The 9,553-nt window shown below is 37.9% G+C and overlaps 1 long non-coding RNA gene across 1 annotated transcript; it reads left to right on the top strand.

Annotated features, from left to right (window-relative positions):
- The first annotated feature begins 980 nt into the window (after positions 1-980).
- On the top strand, positions 981-3,301 carry LOC309706105. The gene is made up of 3 exons (XR_014276678.1): positions 981-1,151; positions 1,480-1,666; positions 2,970-3,301. It is a non-coding gene; the product is annotated as an uncharacterized lncRNA (long non-coding RNA).
- Positions 3,302-9,553: the final 6,252 nt, after the last annotated feature.

The following is a 9,553-nucleotide window of genomic DNA, read 5'->3' as shown; positions in this document are numbered from 1 at the left end:
GCATGCTCAATCGTCCAGGTAAGGAAATCCCAAAAAGCTGATTCTGTTCATCTGGAGGTAGCATTTTCACTGGGGGAAACATTTCTTCACTCATCCAAGTGACTTCTTCAATCTCAGCTGACTGCAGGCTCCCCCAACCTTTTAAACAGTACATTTGCACAATGACTACAAACTAGCACCACTGGCCAACAGTGGGCTGTGAGGTCATTTTCTCAATCATTAATATGTAAATTGCCATGAGCATTGATCAATGAACATGAATAACATTCGACTTTTTGGGTTCTCACTCATGGGTCGTCCCCAATCACATACAGTTCAATCTTAAGCCTTCAAACTGTGATCTTTCTCAAGGTAATAAAAAGTAGAAAAGGTTTAAGCTTTTAATCCAGCAAAAGTAAAACATATAAAACTAGATATAGGTTTGATTTTATGAAATAAAGTTTACAAAGACAGTTATAATTCATTGTTGATGGCAGCTCTCAGAATTGTCTCTCAGACTCTCACAGATTTGACTGCCAGACTTCAAAACAGTGCCGTTTCAGATCAAATATGCTTATCTGTTTTCCAGTGATTCCCATCTGTTGCCAGTTTGTAAAATGTCGTAATTTACACATGTGTACATACATAGCTGCTTCTTTATCAGACAGCACTGACGAGGGATGAGATTTATTAGCTGGTACTGAGATATCAGATGCGTGGTGTGAAAAGTCACAAAACATAAAATATTGTGCCGACGGAGGTAATAACACAGGTAGTTGTTATAAACAGATTACATGACGGTGTTTATAAAGGAAAAAGCAGATCCAACATGCTTGAACTCACAACTGGTTGTCGAATGCCTTCATTTTATCACTTTATAATGGCAAAAAAGTGTAGTTCAGACTCTCCCACCTGCTACTGTCCCCCACCCATTGTTTGTATTGTGTTTACAAGTCTCCTCCCTAATTTTTGAAAATATCTATAAAAGTCTTTCCATTTCACTGTTTCTTGGTCGGTTCACCTTTTCCAGCTCTAGTGTCTCAACATCATCAACCACAGAAGAAAATCATAAATCGAAAGGCATCTTCACATCATCTTGAAAAATGAGAGTCCTCTTTGCTCTTTTTTTGGTGGGATGTGTGTGCGGTGTACCTCAAGGACTATGGGTCAGAGTAAGTATCATTTGTTTTTGGAAGTATTATAGATCCAAGGCTCATTTTTAAAGTCTCTTTGGTGTTTTTTGTATATTTCGATGCATTTCTGGCACAGTAGCTTATGGTTGATATATTCAGGCTATCTTCTTACATAAAACATTAACTTCAAGGAAATCACTCAACCCACTTATGTTCAGTGTGTCCTTCAAAAGTACACATGACATGACTGTCCTGTCCTTTCCTCTGATTAATCTCTGCGAATACAATGAAAATTTCGGCTTTTTGACACGACATTAACAAAACTTTTACTGGCCCAGATGGAAACTTCTTGTCCCTCTCCCCACAGGTTGGAGACAAAAGCTTCCCACTGGAGGCTGTGAAGCAGCTCAAGAAAATCATGGAATTAGATGAAAATCTTGGTTCTCACTCTGACGCACACACTTTCAAGACTGTGTGTGCCAACCCTCTTGTGCCGCAGGTGTTTCGACCAGTGTGCCAAAAGGATGAAGAAGTAGCCGTTTTCTCAAGTCTAAGTAAGGAGAGCCCAAAGGGAGATCAGATTATTTTGGTCACAAACACATTACGGTATTACAGTGTGTTCCTGTCACATCGTTATTTCTCCACAGCTTACTGCAAAGGGTATTGCATGCATAAGAAATTATGCAAGTAGCTCATTGGGCACACTCTGAGCAACCAGTGTTAATGACTTAAAGCAAGATCCCAAACCAAAAACAAACAGTGTGTTATGTGTTATTATGCAACAGCAGTCTTGTGTAATATATTGCAATCATTTTTTAAGGACAAAAGCAATAACAGTGTTTTAGTCTGTAAATCAGTTTGTTTACCAACTCTCTATTCAATCTATAATAGCTGGTCCCAAGCTCAATTAAGCATAATAAGTTTCAGTCCAAAAATGGACAAATTCCAGTTGTCATAGATGCCATATGTTGCCATTAATTTTACAGAATGTGTAAGCAAAATTTCCTGAAACAGACAAGATGCTTTCCTTCAAACCTTTTTGCAAATGTAACATTTGTTTGCTATTAGACTCAGAGGGTTAATACACCTTTACTACTATTATTGTGGGAATGGTAGATGGTATTTGTTGCATGCATTGTTACATGAGAATGTCACTGGCATTTTAACTAGAGAAGCCAATTAGTTTCCCACACACTCGAAGCAGTGGCAAATTCACTATTTAATATATCAAAATATGTCTTGGAGCACCTCTAAAGCTCATATGTCAATCTGCATGTGAAATGTTGCGTGACAGTTTGTTGGTTAGTTGTTTCCCCCTGTTTTTAGGCTTTGTTGTATGCTGGTTTTGCTGGATGTTTTATGTGTTCCCACACATTAGCCTTTCCCTTTTATATGAATGACTTGCTCAACCACCTGAACTCCAGTTGCTGAGCCAGTCTCAGTATCCTTTTGCCAAATTTAAACAGCAAACAATTACGCACAGGCTCTTCCATCTAATCTTTAGTTTTATTACTCAGACAAACACTCTGTAGGACTCAAGATTAAAGACACAGACAACAAGCATAAAGTTTAGTTGAGTTGCTCAAATGGATTCATAGAATCCAATGTTTTCACATTGTAATAGACACATCCAGCAAGTGCTGCACCACAAAATGCCTGGAAGAATAACACCAGGCTTTGCAGAAAAGTCATCAGAAAAGACACTTGTTGCTGTAATAACATCCAATTATCACTATTAGGAGTAATTTTTCAAAATGGAAAGCAGGCCATTGGGTAAAATAAGGAATGTTTTTTTCTAATTGGGATTATTAAAATAATCACTGAAGTTGTTGTTATGTTTTTTCTTGCACTGTCTAGTGGTTATAAATATGAATGAGTGTGAGATATGTGCCAACCCCGCCTGCGCTGGATGTGGATATTGAGGCTGCCGTCAGCTAGACACACACCTCCCCTGAGAGTCTCTAAGGTGTCATCATCCATTGTTCTTCTACATCTGGGAGTCATGGAGTCTCAGCAAGAAGTTTTCAAGTATTCAGAACTGTTAACTGTTAATTAATGTAAGGGGAAGAGGGGTTGTGTTATATATAAATTCATTGCAAAGCAAAACTGTTGATAAAAATGATATTTAATGGAAATCTGGTGGAATGTGTAACTGCAGAACTTAAGCTGGAGAAGTAAAACAATGCTAAGCTGTGTTAGAGTTTGTATTGTTGATTGTCATTTATGCTTAGAAATATTTACTTATATATGCTTAGAGTTTTGTAATTAGTTGTAGATTGGTAGAGGTTTTGATCCTTGATAGTCTGCAAACTTTGTGTGTATTAGACAGCACTTTGGGAGCATGAGAGGTCATACCGTGTCTTATTATTTTATGGTAGGATTAACGTAGTTGCGTCTGTTCTAGTCTAAGTGCTCTTTGTTTAGATGAACTGCAGGACTTCCTCACCGTGTTATCTAGGATGAACCATCTAGGGTGAGGGGGAGGCTACCCTCTTCCTGACCAAGGATGTTTGACCCTTTGATCAGCAGTCCACACACACACACACACACACACACACACACACACACACAGGCAAGGTACTCTTTGTTTGTATGTAGACGTCATATGTTAATGAACTTATGCATATTCATGTAACCTCAATAAAAGGACAGTGTATGGGAGAACGGACGAGAGCTACTGGGGTCAAGCGAAGGAACGGCGCTCTGTCCGGTTCTCTCCCGTGCACGAGTACCATGAAGAAGTTTGCCTACTTGCGTCTTGCTTGCAGTGTAATTATATTGTCTTAACGTTCCAGCGAATAGGTTCAAGCTACAAACCTATCAAGCTGTATATACAGATCCCCTGGAGCTTGTGTGCAAGTTTTTATAGACAAAATTATAGGTTTATGTGACATTATATGCAATAATAAGATGCTCTTTTTCTCTGGCGATTCGATGATGATTTACTCAATCATTAAGGACACACACAAGCTGAAGAATTTAATAACATAATGTTTTGCATAAGTTTGTTTCCTACAATTTCACATCCAACTAGGATAGAAGTAAACGATGCTGTCATAGATAATATATTCTCATATGATGTAGTTGAGAAAATTCTCAGGGGTATAACCATGAATGATATAAATGATCATCTGCCATTTTTTTAGATGTAGAAAATAGAAATATCATTGAGAAAGACGTCAGAACTAGCAGGATAACAAGATGTATTAGACATAGTTAAAGCTGATATGATTAAACAAGCCTGGAGCAGCTTGTTCAGAAGATGCAAATGAGGTATAGAAAACTTGGGGGAAATAATAACTGACTCATACAATAAAAACTGCAGAAAGAAAAATTAATGGTCTAAAGAATTCTTTAAAATTAGAACAAAAGGGCAGGGATAGCTCAGTAGGTAAAGTGGTCGCCCCATGATCGGAAGGTCGGCGGTTCGAATCCACTTAACGGCTACCCTGAGGTACCCCTGAGCAAGGTACCGTCCCTACACACTGCTCCCCGGGCGCCTGCTTAGTGGGCTGCCCACTGCTTCACTGAGTGAATGGGTCAAATGCAGAGAAAAACAAGTAATTTCCCCATGGGGATCAATAAAGTATCCATTATTTTTATTATTATTAAAAGAGTCTAAAAATGAATATGAAAAGTATAAAAATAAATTAACATGGATACTAAGATCATCATAAGCAAAAGAACACATAATAGTTTACTACAAATACAGGTAAGGCATACAGAACACCGGGAGAGTTTGAAATATTCTGATATTCTAATTTCATTGCAAATACTGGAACACGGCAATCAAAGAGTTCTTTGTAAATCTAGGAACAAAACTAGCTGTGACAATTAAAACACCCAACAATAATCAAAGAGAAACAGGTTAGCTGGATATAGAGAGCCATAATCTATATTTCAGAGGAACGGACAAAACAAAAATAATACTGTAACAGCAGGACAGTGTGCACTGAACTCCGCACCACACATGGCACAGGGCCTCCGTTACACCAAAGACACTCACACTGTAACACTAGACAGGAACCCAAGTGACCTTACAAAGAATGAAAATAAATTAATATGTCTGGACTTAAGCATTTGACACCATTGACAAATTATTGGAAAGGTTAGAAATATAAATGAGTAAGACAGACTGCACACTCATAGTTCCATATTTGACCCATTGGGCAGAAGTATTCGGAAATGCATATAGAATGATCACCAACTTAATATTTTTATTACGAGATAAAGAACTAAAAATAGTATTGACAGCAAATTATTATCATTTCACTACCCCACTGTTCATTTGGATGAATACATTAAAATTTGTGTTTTTTATTATTAAGAGATTTTACAGTTATTTCGATTATGTAAAAAGTAAAAAACAATTACCTCCAGGCATCCAAGATTTGTTCCGGTTGAGAAGAACCAATTACTTTTATGTTAATGTAATTATGACATACTGTTTTTTGATGGGGGGCTTTTGGTCACATTGTCCATTTTTGGTTGGCTAAATATTGTATTATATATGAGGGGTAAGTGCAATATTGAAGCTTTTGCTTCTGTGTACACTATATTGTATAAGTATTCTCTCGGCATTCATCCCAAAGGTGTTCTCTCTGGTTGAGGACAGGACTCTGCACAGGCCAGTCAAGTTCTTCCACACCTAACTTGCTCATCCATGTCCATACGGAGCTTGTTTGTGTCTTTTTTTGTTTTGTTTTGTAGTAATGTCAGAAGTGGAGCTGTCCCCAAATTGGTCTTACAAAGTCCGAAATGTTTTTGTATGCTTTGGTATGCTACGTAGAGTTCCTTACTCCTAAAAAACAAGTCTTCACTGTTGTAGAGTCCAGTGGTAGCGTTCTTGAGCTAATCTAAAGGCTGCGTGAAGTTTGGAGGTCATTATTGATTGACTCTGCAGAAAGCTTGTGGCCTTTACACACTATGCAATTCACCATCTGCTGACCCCACTTTGTGATTTTACATGACACATACTACGTCACGGCTGAGTTGTAGTCTTTCCCAGTTGCTTCCATTTTTTTGTAATGCCACTAACAGTTTACTGTGGAATGTTTAGTAGCAAGGAAATTTCACAAGGTGACATCCTGTCATGGTACCACGTTGGATTTCATGGAGCTCTGAGAGTGACCCATTCTTTCACAAATGTTCATAGAAGCAGTCTGCATGCTTAGGTTCTTGATTTTATACACCTGTGGCTATGAAAGTGATTGGGACTTTAATAATTTAGGATGGGTGAGTAAAAACTTTTGGTAATATAGTGTATTTCTTTCTTTTTTCCTTTTTTTTTGTTTTGTTATGACAGACAGAAACAAAATGGACAAACATTTCTATGTACAAGCATCCACGGACACACCAAACCACAACTTCACTTAATCCCAGCAGGTCTTAGTGGTCAAAGTACTTGATTTTGGATTAAAGTGACAAAAATCGGATTTACCATTTTTTATGCTTTGGTAGATACAATCCTTTGTTACTAAGGCCACAAATCTGTTAAACTTTTAAAACTCCTTAAGGCAATTTTATAATAATCAAATCCTTTGGATTGATGAAAGAATGTTTTTAACTGAATATATATATTTACAGACACAAACCTGCATGCACACAAAAGAAGAATGATGCTTCAAAGCCACTGAACTGGGATAAAAGTAAAGGGTATTAAGCAAGTCTAATGAAAGCAAGTCTAAAGTGAGTGAGCTGAAGGGGTCATATTCAAAAATGTTTTATTTGTTAGACAAATCATTTGGCTTCAACTAAACTCGTCCACTTAACCAAACTGGTAACACCCTTTTAATGTAATTCTTCAAATACACGATCTGTTTGCTTTTGTTTGTTGCCCGCGACTGATTTTGCCAGGATCTACCATGTGTCTGATATGACACGATGAAAATGTATCCAACAGACTAGCCAGTAGTGCAGCTAATTTATGTAACAGCAGCAGGGAATGTGCATCACTGCACTTCAGACATCAATATGCACGACCTGATTCGTGAAATGCTCTCCGGCCCCTGTGTTTTGCAGCCATCACAGCTGTCACACACACACTCTCATCAGTCATTACAGAAACACCCATTTTTAATCATTTAAAGCTGCTCTGTTGTCTGGACAGGTTTTTAGTTGAATCCACTGATCTTTAAAACCTCCAATAATTAGTTTAATGGATCACTTTAATGGGCTGCTTTGATCACGGTGACCAGCCTTAACAGTTACTGCATGTCTGTGTGGTTGCACTGATGTTTCAGTGGAAATAAAGTTGAAACCTACAATATTACATGCCATTTACAAATGAACGGTGACAAATATTGCAGTCCATAATGTATTTCAAGTCTGTTATTGTAGTATCACATTGCAGTATGTGCTGGGTTGAGTAGATACAAACAGACGGATACATACATATGTCAAACTTCTGGTAAGTCCTTATCCTCTATTATTCCTTCCAATTTTTGCAATGTGCAGGTGTACCACTACCAATGGCAGCAAAAGGTTATTGTGGCCAGATGGTTATCTTTTTATGTATTAACACATTCAGATAACTTACACTTACGGACAATTGAATTCACTGAGTTCCTTAGATTTTCCCAGTGTTCTGAATATTGATGAAACCAGTGAGTCATGTCAAACAAATCGTTTTTATGCTGGCAAAGGGAAACTACCAGTTGAGATTGATAACTAGTGACTGGGCTCGCTGCACAGGTGACATCCTGTCACGGCAACGCGTTGGAATTCAGGCCTTGGCCATGTCAGGTTGAAAGATATTGTAGAGCCATGAGCACCACTTATCAAAAGATTTAAGTGAAAAGTATATACATTTGAGCCTATATGTATCCTTTTGGCTGTGTGTATTTGAAACAATGCAAAATAAATTCAAATCCAATTATTGTTTTTAAAAGTAAAATAATATGTATGCAGCACAATCTTTCAGCATGCTCAGAAAAGAGCAATTCAAAGAAATCATTAAAATTACCATGACATTCATGTTCATGACGAGGATATATAAACTTGCTGCAGATGCAGAATTGATATGAAATCTGGGAAAATTATATGAAATTATAATTAGAGGAAGTTAAGAGCATATCCTGGCTAATAACAAGAAAATGAAAGATCATCACAAAAATCGTTAATTTAAATATGTGTTATTTTAAAAGAGAAACAATGACAGACCCTCACTTGTTAAGGAAGTCTCACCTGTTCAACGGGATCTAAGCGAAAAAGGAAATAAAAAGGAGCGAATGCTCTTGTCTCGTTCGGCTCTTCTGCTCCTTCTTCTTTTTGACGACATTTGGCGCCCTCTCGCGGTGTTTCACTAACATTACAACGAGCGGTTTGTGATCAAATAACTGACTTAAACAATAAACCAACGCGAATCCGACGAATAAGTGTCATTGAACGTTAAAACACGAATTATTCATAAGGCTAAAGAGAAAGCTGGTGTTCATCTCACCCTATAGCTCCGTATTTATGTCTTTAAGGAGAAAAACAAATCATTTAACTTTGAAAACAGCCGCCAGTGAACGAAACCTTGGAAGTGTCGTAGAAACGGGCTGATTTTTCACATAGAAATATATTCTGTATCAGGCAGGATTGCGTTATTTTTAAAAAAGACGCGTTTCTGTTCGGTTGTTTTACACATCCGCAAGAATTCCGTGTACGCCAGCTGTACTCTGGCAACGTTGACCAGCTGTTAAACCCTAGTGTTTCATTTGGTGTCCCTTTGAATTGATATCACGTGGCTCGTTGGTCTAGGGGTATGATTCTCGCTTAGGGTGCGAGAGGTCCCGGGTTCAAATCCCGGACGAGCCCTCGTCTTTTTGCGTTCGTCTTCCATAGGCTTTAATGTCTAAGTCCCTCAGGTTTATTTTTCTAAGCGCGTTTTGTCACACTTCCACTATAGATTAAAGTAGCCCTCTGTTCTTTTAAAAAAAAAAATGCTACACAAGTTTGCTCAAAAGATAACCCTCTAATATTGCCTACTGTCAGGAGAGGGAAGCCCATGGGTGGGCTGGTTGGGTTGATAGGGTGCAGCAGAGCAGGGGAAATATTCATTTATAAATAAGTTTCTCTGCACATGCTGTTTGTGGATTTAGACAACTAAATTCAACAGTATGTAAACAGGTGTTTCGCACATTTGGATTAATTAGGACATAAGAAGTAAGCAAAATTACCTGCCACATGAAAAATGTTACTCCTTTTGTGCTCACTGCTCTACAACAGCACTAGATAGATGTTGAATTACCAGTTATGCCACTTTGACATCTATGAATGCATGACAGGGAAGAGAAGGAAAACTGAGATGTGTTGAGGCTGTATGTGAACTATATCTCCATATTGTCTGCTGGAAGTAACACCAGGCTAAAGCAAATGAAGAATTAACTTTTTCAGCAGTGTTAACCTGCCTATTAAAGGTGATTACTCATTTACTAAGGTTACCAGAGCCCTAACAT

The sequence above is a fragment of the Aulonocara stuartgranti genome (genome assembly GCF_965226115.1).
Source record: "Aulonocara stuartgranti genome assembly, chromosome: 5".
NCBI lineage: Eukaryota > Metazoa > Chordata > Actinopteri > Cichliformes > Cichlidae > Aulonocara > Aulonocara stuartgranti.
This window is presented reverse-complemented; position numbering and strand designations above follow the sequence as displayed.